This window comes from Monodon monoceros, unplaced genomic scaffold (assembly GCF_005190385.1).
Source record: "Monodon monoceros isolate NGI ecotype Baffin Bay Population unplaced genomic scaffold, NGI_Narwhal_1 Super_Scaffold_17, whole genome shotgun sequence".
Lineage (NCBI taxonomy): Eukaryota > Metazoa > Chordata > Mammalia > Artiodactyla > Monodontidae > Monodon > Monodon monoceros.
In genome coordinates, this window is record NW_021703773.1 from 3,966,159 (window position 1) to 3,978,151 (window position 11,993).

The following is an 11,993-nucleotide window of genomic DNA, read 5'->3' on the forward strand; positions in this document are numbered from 1 at the left end:
AAGGAAAAAGCTGTGGAATATTGAGAAAATCCAAAGTCTCAACCCAGCTTCTGGTTTTGTATTTATTAATGTTTGTAGCCAGTGTCTGATGCTGGTTCTTGACTGTAGTTTATTAAACAACTAGTAATAAAAGAATAATATCATTTTAAAAGAAACGTGTAAAATTGATCATGTGGAGGCCAATTCTCAAATAACTCTCAAAACGGGAATGCCATCTTACGAATTTCATTTAAACTCATAATAGTTGTGTTATATATTGCAGATGCATTCGATTTGCTTTGAAAAGTATTTTGTTCCGTTTGACTGTGACAGTAGTAAAAGGTTAGAGATTTTACAGAAATATTTCATTATATTTGGCCTTTATCACTTGATTGAGCAAATCTTTTGCCAACAATTTGAGGAGGTGAGGGATTCGAAAAGAAAACTCTGAATTTTTTCAGCCTGAATTATCTGCTTAGTGGTACTTAAACTTAAGGGGACATTCAAGTTTATGTGAAGTAGTGAGTCCGCTGTCAACGGAAATATTAAAAAGAGGTTGTTGAAGAAATGTCTGGATTTCAAGGAGGATGTTTCCCACCCAGTAGCTTGCAACCTTTGTTAGGTGTTGGAATGACAAGTAGAGCTTTAAAAAAAAAAGAGCTTGTATTTGTTTGCACTGTCTGTGATCGGGTCTGAGCATCAGTATGTTTAAAATTTCTCCCTGTGATTCCAACGCACAGCTGTGTTTGAGAGCAATTCCTTTACACAGTTTCTCTATTTCCTTCAAACTCTTAAGATTCTGCTAATCCAAGGATGAGTTGTACCTTATACTAGCTTAGAAAACACAAAAAAAGAGCATATATTTAATTTTGCAGTTAAAAATATAATGTGTCTTCTATGACTTAAGCAACCTAAAATGAATTTTAATTAAAAATCTAATCTTTATATAAGTGTCTACTGTGTTTCAGGCATGGTCTAAGCGCTTTACATATGTTAGCTCACTGAACTCTTAGAATAACTCTCTGTGGACGGTACTATCGTCATAACCACCACCACCACCATCATTATCATCACCATTACAGGTAAACTGATAGAGACAGTAGGGGACATGCCTATCTGCTAATAGGTGGAAAAACCGAAACCAGGCAGTTTAGCTCCAGAGGAAACATCCTTAGCCCAAATACTGTACTGTCTCTCTATACTGTACTGGTTTCACAAACAGGACCTGACACAACTTACACACCCAAATAATTCATCAAACCGGGTGGTCTCCTTTAGGACATTATAAGGCACGTGGGAAACGCTTGATTTGTTTTGAATGAATGAGTGCAGAATTCAGCCCTGTCTGAAAGAATGAGCTCTCCTCTCCGATACCGTGTAGGCATTCCAGTAGAAACATATCGAAGACAGATGGGAATTCATCCTCGTTGTGAAACTCTCCGGAAAACGATGTGGCACAATTTCCCTGAGGTAACACATTTTCATATCTAACCTCCTTCCTTCTGAAGGTTTCTCCTTCTATCTACTCCAAATCCCTTATATTCTGCTTTAGACTGTTTTATTTTATTATATTCTCTTCTGTCTACAGAGATGCTGGGGGAACATTTGGTCTTGGTGAAGTGCTGTTTCCCTCAGCCAATAGCTGGTCTATAGGTGGAGCTTTGGGTTCTGTTCCCATCACGAAGCGAAAAGTTCTGCAGCCGAGGTTGTCAACCCTGAAGACCAAGCGCATCGCCTAGGGAGCTTCAGAAAATGACCCACACCCAGGTCCCACCTCAGACCAATTTCCTCTTGGGGTCATCTTTTCATGTCAATAACCGTCTACTTCATCATCGTCAATGTCTCTTAAATTATTTGCGTAGCTGGCACTTTTGAAAACTTCGGTTTTCTTTTCAGTGAGTATATGTCAGTCTCTAATAAATTCCATAGGTAGTTGCTCACCTTGCCTCCCCACGGGGCCAGTTCACCCAGTGAAGGATCACAGACGTAGGTAACTCACGGTGGGCATCCAGTGAAGTCTAGCCATTGCTGCTTCACAAAATTCCAGACACACGTTTTGATTTCCTCAGCCTTTGTCATCGGTGTGGGTAGTTATCTCAGTCAAGGCTCAGGACCCCTAAAACATCGGGAGGAGTGACTGATTCTTTGCTACCCCAGGTAACACTGTACCTGTGATGCAGCAGCTGACCTATTGAGATGAAGCCCTCATCCCAGTGACAAAAACTCCCTTAAGAGTTTGAGCCACTGAAAACGAGTGCTTGTGAAACAGAGTGTGAACCAAGCAAATAAATCTCCTCATTCTGATTTTTTTCAAGTTCCACTTCACTCACCTAAATGTTTTCTGTCTATCCCCAAAATGTCAGCTTAATCCAGTTCTCTCCATGCAATGCTAAAAGGAAGCTAAGGAGAAATTCTCCTCGCTTTTTTGCAGTGTCCCCTTAAGACACACATGTGTCTTGTCCTTAAATAGAAAGCAAATTCTCTCCTTTGTCTTCAGAATGGCAACAAGGGATTGATTGTAAACATAGTTCCCAATTGCATATGCAAAAAGCATTTGACATGTGTTATGAAGTCAACGGTTTGGCAGGCAGCTGGATACTGTATTGTTTTCTTATTTACAAAATAGCAGGATTTTTGGAAACTGAGGAGTATATATTATACAATTGTGCAGCATAACAATAAATCTACATGGGATGTAATAGGGCTATTTTGAAAAGTTAAAAAAAAAAAAAAAGACTTGCTAGAACAATAGCATCAAAGCACCTGCTTGGCTGCTGCCACAATAGATCTGTTTGCTGTCATTATGGACTTCAACCAAAATGATTCTGAGGCGAACAAGCGAACTGAAACGCCCGCACCTGTTCCTGTGACAGCAAAACAGCAAGAACACAAAAATAAACAAATAAACAGCCCAACGCCAGCAGCAGTAACAATGGCACCAGAACTCTGCAGGGCCCAGAGTCAAGGGCACAGAGCAGCCTCCGTGGGGCAGCTGAGGCCGCATAGCTATGCCCAGGGCCGGAATGACAAGACGAGAAAGGTGTCCACTTCGACTTTGTACCTCCGGTTTTTTTCATAAGAGCTGCCAGTTCTCTCCTCGGTGATTTATTACTGTCTCTTCAAGGGGGAAATCTAATATTCGGTTAAGGAATGTGCCATGAAATTAAAGGATACCGAGAGATGCTCTGAGCTGCTCTAGGGATGAAGCAAAATGCTTTGCAGGTTTCTGCGGACAGCAGATTCATTTATAGCATAGTGACAAATTTTTATAAAACCTAGGTTTTGAGTTTCAAGTTTCCCTTTTCTGTTTTTTGGGGGTTTTTTTGGCCGTGCCACACAACATGCGGGATCTTAGTTCCCTGACCAGGAGATCAAACCCGTGACCCCTGCATTGGGAGCACAGCCTCTTAACCGCTGGACCACCAGGGAAGTTCACCCTTTTCTGTTTTAAAGGAAAGATAGTCACTGGGCTCTACCAGAGATCTTGGAGCCTTCGTATAAGGGTGACACCTTTGCTTCCCACGTTCTGCTTAGAGGTAAGGGTTACTGGGAGGGTTATGCTGATTCTTTGACACCAGGCTCAGCATCCTCCTGGATGTCTAAGCAGAGGGGGTGGAGGCCCAGAGATGTGCAAACAGGATGTCTCTGTAAACACGGCCTATCAGTGCCTGTGCTACCCCTTTCATTGATAGCATCCGCCAGTGGTCCCAGTGGGGACAGACCTGCACTTCAGCTTTGTGTCCTAGGAGCTAAGGAATCTGAATTCAGGAAATTTTGATTTTCCGTGGGCAAATAACAATCTTTCTGGGACTCTGACTTCTTACCTTTAAAACAAGAGGTGAGGATGGGTGTAAGTGAAATAATCTCTAGCAGGGTCTTTCCAAGCCTGACATTGTCTAATTCATGATTTAGTCTTTTTACACACACACACACACACACACACACACACGCACACACACACACATACTTCCACAGTTTGAGAAATCACGGTGCAGGGTGTTAAGAGCTCCAGTTTTTCATCCACAGGGACACAGAGCTGAGTCAAGCAGAGGAGGTTGTCTAGACGTTCGTATTTGCTGCTCTCTGTTGCTGTGCAGACCCTGTGCTGGCTTCTCTTTCACCTGTACCAGGTAGTGAAGGCAGTGGGGCACCGCCACCGTGCTCAGCCACTAATTACGGTCACTTCTGTACATCTGATATACGTTTAGAAGAGACGACCGTGATTAACTTTGCAGTGTTTCCAGCCTTCCAGTCACACCCAGTCTCAGCCGAAGACAGTTTGATTTTTCTCTCCTCACCTTCTTTCCCATCCTCAGAGGGTTTCTGCCCTCTTCTCCGGTCTCTACCAGACTTGAGTTTTTATCATGCAAAAATTGGGAACCTCGTTCAAAGAGAATTCAAGACACTAGAGGAAAAGGAGGAGGACTTAGAAGGTATCAATTGAAGTAAATAACACAGAAATGAAAGGCAGAGGAGACCCAAGTTATAAGAGCTGGAGCAGAGAATCATTTTGTTCGGGGACTTTATTTATTTTTTCTTTAATTTCTTTAATTTTTAGCTGCGTTGGGTCTTCACTGCTGCACGCAGGCTTTCTCTAGTTGCAGCGAGCGGGGCCTGCTCTTTGTTGCGGTGCGCGGGCTTCTCGTTGCGGTGGCTTCTCTTGTTGCGGAGCACGGACTCCAGGCGCGCGGGCTTCAGTAGTTGTGGCTCACGAGCTCTAGAGCGCAGGGTCGGTAGCTGTGGTGCTCAGGCTCAGTTGTTCCGCGGCATGTGGGATCTTCCCGGACCAGGGCTCGAACCCGTGTTCCCTGCATTGGTAGGCTGATTCTTAACCACTGTGCCACCAGAGAAGCCCTGTTTGGGGGCTTTTAAGAGAAGAGCGTCTTAGTTGCCAAATATGATGGAAGGCCTAGGAAGGAATAAGGGAGTTTTATGAGGTTGCCTTGAATTGTGTGTTTGGATCCTCTTTAGGCTTTTTAAGAAAAGCAGGCAAAAGATGTGAGCTTGGGCTTCCCTGGTGGTGCAGTGGTTGAGAGTCTGCATGTTAATGCAGGGGACACAGGTTCGAGCCCTGGTCTGGGAAGATCCCACATGCCGCAGAGCAGCTGGGCCCGTGAGCCACAACTACTGAGCCTGCGCGCCTGGAGCCTGTGCTCCACAACAAGAGAGGCCGCGATAGTGAGAGGCCCGCGTACCACGATGAAGAGTGGCCCCTGCTCTCCGCAACTAGAGAAAAGCCCTCGCACAGCAACGAAGACCCAACACAGCCAAAAATAAATAAATAACTTAATTAATTTTTTAAAACAACTATTAAAAAAAATGTGAGCTCTTTTTGTGTTTTATTGACTGTTCCATAGCTCTGAGACTAAGCCACACAGGACCAGGCGGTATAAGGGTTTTGGTTCTTTTTAACAAGGTAATGAAAAGGTATCCCAGAAAATGAAAACTTTGTTTAGCTCACAATTTGAGCCAACTTTGGTTATGATAAAAATGTAAACGTCCTCATCCCCAGAGGAAAATGGAAACAACTAGCATTCATTAAATCTTGATTTCGGATAATATCCTCGGCACTTAAAGCTTGTACTGTCTTCACAGAGTGGCCCTCTGCTTCCTCCACTGCCCCCCTTGGCCAGTTGAAATGATGATCAGATGGTGACTATAGGAAGCTGCTCTGTTTATTCATTTTTGGGCATAAATGCGTGACTGTCATTATGCCAATAAACAACACTTGACGAATGATAATGAGACCAATTCTGAACTCCATCCAATCTTACACCATGTTTCCTGAGCTATGAAGCACCGATGTGCCAGTTGTTACTTCACCATAATGATCAGGAAGTTATCCCCAAATTCCCAGGTCTGATTGGGCTGGGAGTGTCTCTGCTGAAATAGGGGAAGGCGATGCAATGAAGAAAGCCTTCCGAGTCCAGGTCTCCATATCCAGCTAATGTCAAATCAGCCATCTAGAGAAGGTGAGAGTCCTCTATTTCTGTGAAGTAATTATCTGGAATTCATTTCTTGGGGGAAGGATAACCTGTTCTACATTAAAATATTCATTTAGAAACTGATCATTTATAAAATTAAAATGTACTCAACTCTCCCTGTCTAATAAAATTGCACAGTAAAACTACCCATTTTTCAAAAAGCAGATTACATGTAGTTAGTGAGAGTGGCTCTCAGAAACTGCTGGAATCACAAACACATTGGCACCGATGAATGTGGGTCTGGGAGAGATACTCCACTTGAAGACTGGAGAAAATGGAAGGGGATTTGGACCTGATGGATTATTCAAAAGGGAATGATTTGAACATCAAAGCATGAGCGAGGCCCTTGGGAAAACTGAGGTATCTATTCAATGTTTTACAAACTGATCTTCTATGATTGCTGTGTTCCAGTTAAACCTGGGGTGATCAGCATTGCATGTTGCTATCCTGTGATCAGTTTGAAAAATCAGGCTTTTAAAAAAAATCCAAATTATGTTTATTCTAAGAATTAGTATAGAATGCAATTATATCCCAAATCTTTCCAAATATAAAATAAACATTCGTTGTCTTACTTGCAAGGTTTACTTTCTCCCAAGAACATCTGAAATAAATTCCTCTATGTGTGTAGATATGTATGTATGTGTATGTCTGTCTGTTTGCCTGAACTGACCAATGATTCCATGCTACCCCAGAGTATACACCACCTCTCAGATGTGATTTTTGTGGTCATGGTGATAGGGATGGTGATTCTGAGATGAATATCAGGGAACTGGTACCACTTCCTCTTCCTCTTATCTCCATTTGAATTGAACCTAAATTGTTTCCAAAGGCTGAGTCTTTTTGCTTCTTAGCTGCCCCTTCCCATCAGGACGCGTGAACCCTCCACCATAGGGCACTTCGCTGGGTCGGCCGCTAGAGGGCAGCCGTGTTGCAGAATGTGCTGTGTCTGTCCTTGCCAGGCACCTGGAATCCTTTTCATGCCGCAATTTCTGCAGCAATTTCTCAGGGAGGAAACGGGTTCCTTGTGACGCTGGCTGAGCATCAGGAGAAGATGACTGTGTGGTATTATGTAGAGGAACTTAGCCTATTCCTTTAAGGTAAACAAAGAGTCAGTTTTGGTTCAGCTCTTGAAAGTGGTCCCCCTTTGATTATCGGTGATATTAACCCAAGACCACCCCTCAGCTTTAATGTATATGGACCACACTCAAAGGTGCCCTGCCACTGCGGGGGGAAGAGGTGTGGAGGAATCATCTAATGGAAGGTGAAGGAGAATAGAATTTTTTGTCAAATGTGAAAAAACACATTAAATATTGATAACCAGGAAACTAAAATACAGTCATAGTAGAATGAGGAAACAAACATGTTGAAGAGATTGTCCAAGGACACCGTCTCAAGGATGTGGTGAGCTCAGATGTTAAACTAGAGTTTCATCCCAGTGGGATTCAGATGGATCCAGGCCAGAGATTAGGAGGTGACATGCTGGTGCTCATATAAAAATGTTGCATTTTGTTAATGTGAGATAATGTAATTAGATAAATGTGACAGTATGTAAGTGATGTCCATTAGTGATAGTGGATCATTCCCTCTGCAGACTGTTCATGAAAATCTTTAGTACCAGACAGTCTGATGTATTTATAAGGGAGGGCATGTTAATTTTCATATGGGTCTGAAAAAAATGAATTGGGAAGAAAGAATTCTCTTCTTCAAATTCCCATTGTAATGCATGGCAAAGACTAAGAGGAAGGACCCCTGGATGATCTGTTCCACCGTTCTGTTTCCTTAGTGCAGATAACTGATATTGGAATGTAGCTTGAAGATGTCGCTTGCAAAAATGTAACATCCAAGCAGAGCTAGGGGCAGATAGGTCCGTAGATAAGCCATCAGGCCTGCTATACAAAATGTCACTGTGTGGCGTTACAGTCCACGTGTCTGTGAATCATCTTCATGGTTCTGTCGGTGCAGGTGATTGGAAGAATATGATGCTGCCAATAGAACCAAGGTCATGCATTTTGTTCCTGTGCACTCAGGATGCTGGGATCGGTGAGGTCTTCTTTTGCATTGTCACAGCCTCCTTGCAAAGATTCTAGGCCACCTCCTGGCCCAACAGTGGCTTCTCTGTACATGTTCTTATTCCAACAAGTCCAGAATTGATTCCATTTTCAGCTCCACCTTTTCTTTTTTTTTTTTTTTTTTTTTGTCCATGGGATTCTTTCCCAAAGCCCACATCTAACTTCTGAAAGCCTAATGACAAGCCACATTCTGCAAAAAGCCTTCCCTGATCTCCAGAGCTAAGGAGGAATTTTCTTCCTCTGAACTCTTACAGCATCTGTGGGCCACTTTAGGAAAGTTGTCTTATTTCACTTGTGATCAGAACTTTTATCTTCTAATTTATGGTAAGTTCCTTGAGGACAGGTGTAGTTTCTTCTTTTTTATATTCTGCACACTACTAACATGTTGCTTTGTGAAACTTAGAGGCTTCGGAAGGATTTATTGGGCTTCCCTGGTGGCGCAGTGGTTGAGAGTCCGCCTGCCAAGGCAGGGGACACGGGTTCGTGCCCCGGTCCGGGAAGATCCCACATGCCGTGGAGCGGCTGGGCCCGTGAGCCATGGCCGCTGAGCCTGCGCGTCCGGAGCCTGTGCTCCGCAACGGGAGAGGCCACAGCAGTGAGAGGCCCGCGTACCGCAAAAAAAAAAAACACAACGATTTATTGACTGGATTAATGCATTAACTAAGTTAACAAATTGATTGCTAGTGTCCACTAAGGAATAGAGTAAGTTTGGCCTGATACCATGCCTGGAAAACCAATGAAATAACATCTTCCAGTAGTAATACATTTGTGCATAAAAGAAAGTAGTCTTGTTTTCTCTTCTTTTTTCTTAAATTACAGTTGTACTGTGTATTCCAAACTGGGAGGAAAGGTGAATACGGGATGGTGAAGGATGGTGAATACAGCCAACAAAGTCAGGAATAAATATGAAGACTAGCTATTCACATGTATGGTTTGACTTATCCTTGGTACATGTAGCACACAGATGTGAGTGACAGGAGGGCTATTTTATGTTTCAAACGCCCATTTCCTCTCTGGGGAGGGACAGAGGGAATTCTTAAAGGGGAGGTATTTGTAAGGCAAAAGAATCTATGCCACTGAAAGAACACAAGAGGGTGCCCTTTCCAACTCAGTCACAGGAAAGAAACACATCATTGGCTCTAGGGATGCTGACCGCACTCATGAAGCATCACTAACACTGTATTCACTTTTTGCCCTTTTAAAATTCCCTAAAATGCTATATATATATATATATATATATATATATATATATGAAATATATTTATATATTTTATTATATATTATTGTTTCATATGTGTATATATATAAAATAATATACATGATAAAATATACTGAGTTATCAAGAAGTATGTTGAGATTGTATCTAATAAAATATTCTACTAAAGTCTTATTTTTATGCTAGAAGCAACAGCTGAATTAATTATTTAGCAGTAAATATTTGTCTTTCCATCTATGTATAGGTGTAAACTCTGCATGTTGTTCAGTATTTCATGTGTTTCGTTCTGTGCCCTGTGATTTAAGGGAAAATATCCTGACCTCAGCTTCAGGAGATCTGAATTTCACCCCATTTCCCCCAATGCATGACTTTAAATAAGATAACGAACCGCTCTTCCTTTCCATTTTTCAGTCTGTAGAATCAGAAGGTTGGATCAGACGGTTTCTGAGGTCCTTTCCAGGTTAAATATTTTACCGGGTCTATGAATTATGATGTTCCTATTAAGTCTTTGATCAATATTTGGGATATGAACATCAAATGAATATAAGCCGTAATATCGAACTTATAGAAAACTTTTCTTATGAAAAGAGCAAAATCAGTAGAAATTGAATCAGTAGAAATTGAGTAGGTATAAATGGACTATGTCAAACACGCAATGTTTTAGAAACCAGAAGGGGGTACATGTTTTTAAAACTTTGAGGTCAAAAGGTTTTTGTGAATTTTCTACACAAGAGTGCTATTTATATGGTCTTGAAGTGACTCGGTTTTGGTGACTAGGTTAGTTCTATAAATACATGAAGACATTACTTGATCTTTGTGATTAGTGTGTTGGTTTAACTGATTCAAGGAAAAGGTTTTATTTGCGGGGACTGGAGGTTATGATGGCTAGTTTTGTTATTTTGGTTTTCGTTTCCTAAGCAGTATTTATGAATGTCTGTGTTTGGATGAGTAAATACAACTTCACTAGATTGAAGATGCTGTTTAAAGGACTTACATAATAACTATTGTAATTAGGGGGTAGGCAGCATTATGACTATAATGTCGAGAGTTAAACTACGTCTATCCCGTCCTCAGCCCATGGATGTAGTAATCATGCTACCTCTTGGTACTCATTCTTCACCCCTTTTTGTGTGGGACGTTCTTTTTTCTCCTACCACCTTCCTCATCCTGTCCTCTTTCTTTCTTGGGTTCTGGGAATCCTGCATTCCTCCAACAAGCCCTAGGAATCTTTGGTAAGTAAAATGTTCTGACTAACCCTGGGGAGGAAACTGAAGACTATAAAAGAATATGGAAGATTGAAGACTCAAGACGTTATTTTCTGGGGGAAATTGACAAAATGCAGAGGTTTAGTGGTTTGGGGGACAAAGGGGTGAAGATGCATATGGAAAAGAATGGAAACTATGTAACCATAACATGAAAGACATTTGGAGCAGACAGATAACCTAAAACTTAGGCATGAACTTCCTTCCTCCCTTCCTTCATTCATTCTCTCAACAAACATTGAGCATCTTCTACGTGTCAGACACTGGGCAGGCACTTGGCATCAAGGTTGAATTAGATGGTTCTATGGCAGCAGTCCCTGACCTTTTTGGCACCAGGGACCAGTTTCATGGAAGACCATTTTTCCACGGACAGAGGCGGGGGTAGTGGTGGGTGTTCAGGCGGTAATGCCAGCGATGGTTCCAGAAGTAAAGCGAGCGATGGGGAGCCATGGGGGCGGCAGATGAAGCTTCCCTCACTTGCCCGCCACTCACCTCCTGCTGTGCGGCCCAGTACCTAACAGGCCTCAGACTGCTACCAGTCTGGGGGTTGGGGACCCCTGCTCTATGGTTTCAAGACTATTGGAGTCTAGACAGGAAAGTAAACAGGTAAACAATCAGAATGGAAAAAATAAACATATACAAAAGAGAGTGGTGGCACGAGGGAAGGGTGATGATTCAGCTTGTCTAGAACGCAGAAGCTTCACAGAGGAAGAGCCGGTGATGTTAAGTGCAGGATGGTTACTAGTCTTCCAGGCAGGTTTAGAGCAGAAGGGCACTGCAAGCAAAAGGAAAAGTTTCACAACAGCACGGGGATAGTAACAATGGCACAGTGGATGAATCAGGTACGGCTCAAACAGTCAGAAGCCTTGCGAGTCATGTTAAAAACTCTTGACAGGGATGCGGGTTATATGGGGGAAAGGATGGTAAGATGAACATTTTAGAGAAATGGTTGCTCAAGTTTTGAAAGAAGCATTTGGGGGTATGAAGATGGAGGCTCCACGCAAGCGTTGACAAGGATGGATTGAGAGTAAGGTTTATATTAGCGCAAGCTTCACCTCATCTACCTTTTCTGACTTTGGTTGTATACAGGTACACCTACTTAGGCTTTGAGTTTGCAACTGTTTTGTAGTTTTATTAATTAATTAATTTATTTTTGCTGTGTTGGGTCTTCATTTCTTTTTTTTTTTTTTTTCATATTAACATCTTTATTGGAGTATAATTGCTTTACAATGGTATGTTAGTTTCAGCTTCACAGCAAAATGAATCAGTTATATATATACATATGTTCCCATATCTCTTTCCGCTTGCGTCTCCCTCCCTCCCACCCTCCCTGTCCCACCCCTCCAGGCGGTCACAAAGCACCGAGCTGATCTCCCTGCGCTATGCGGCTGCTTCCCACTAGCTAGCTACCTTACGTTTGGTAGTGTATATATGTCCATGCCTCTCTCTCGCTTTGTCACAGTTGGGTCTTCATTTCTGTGCC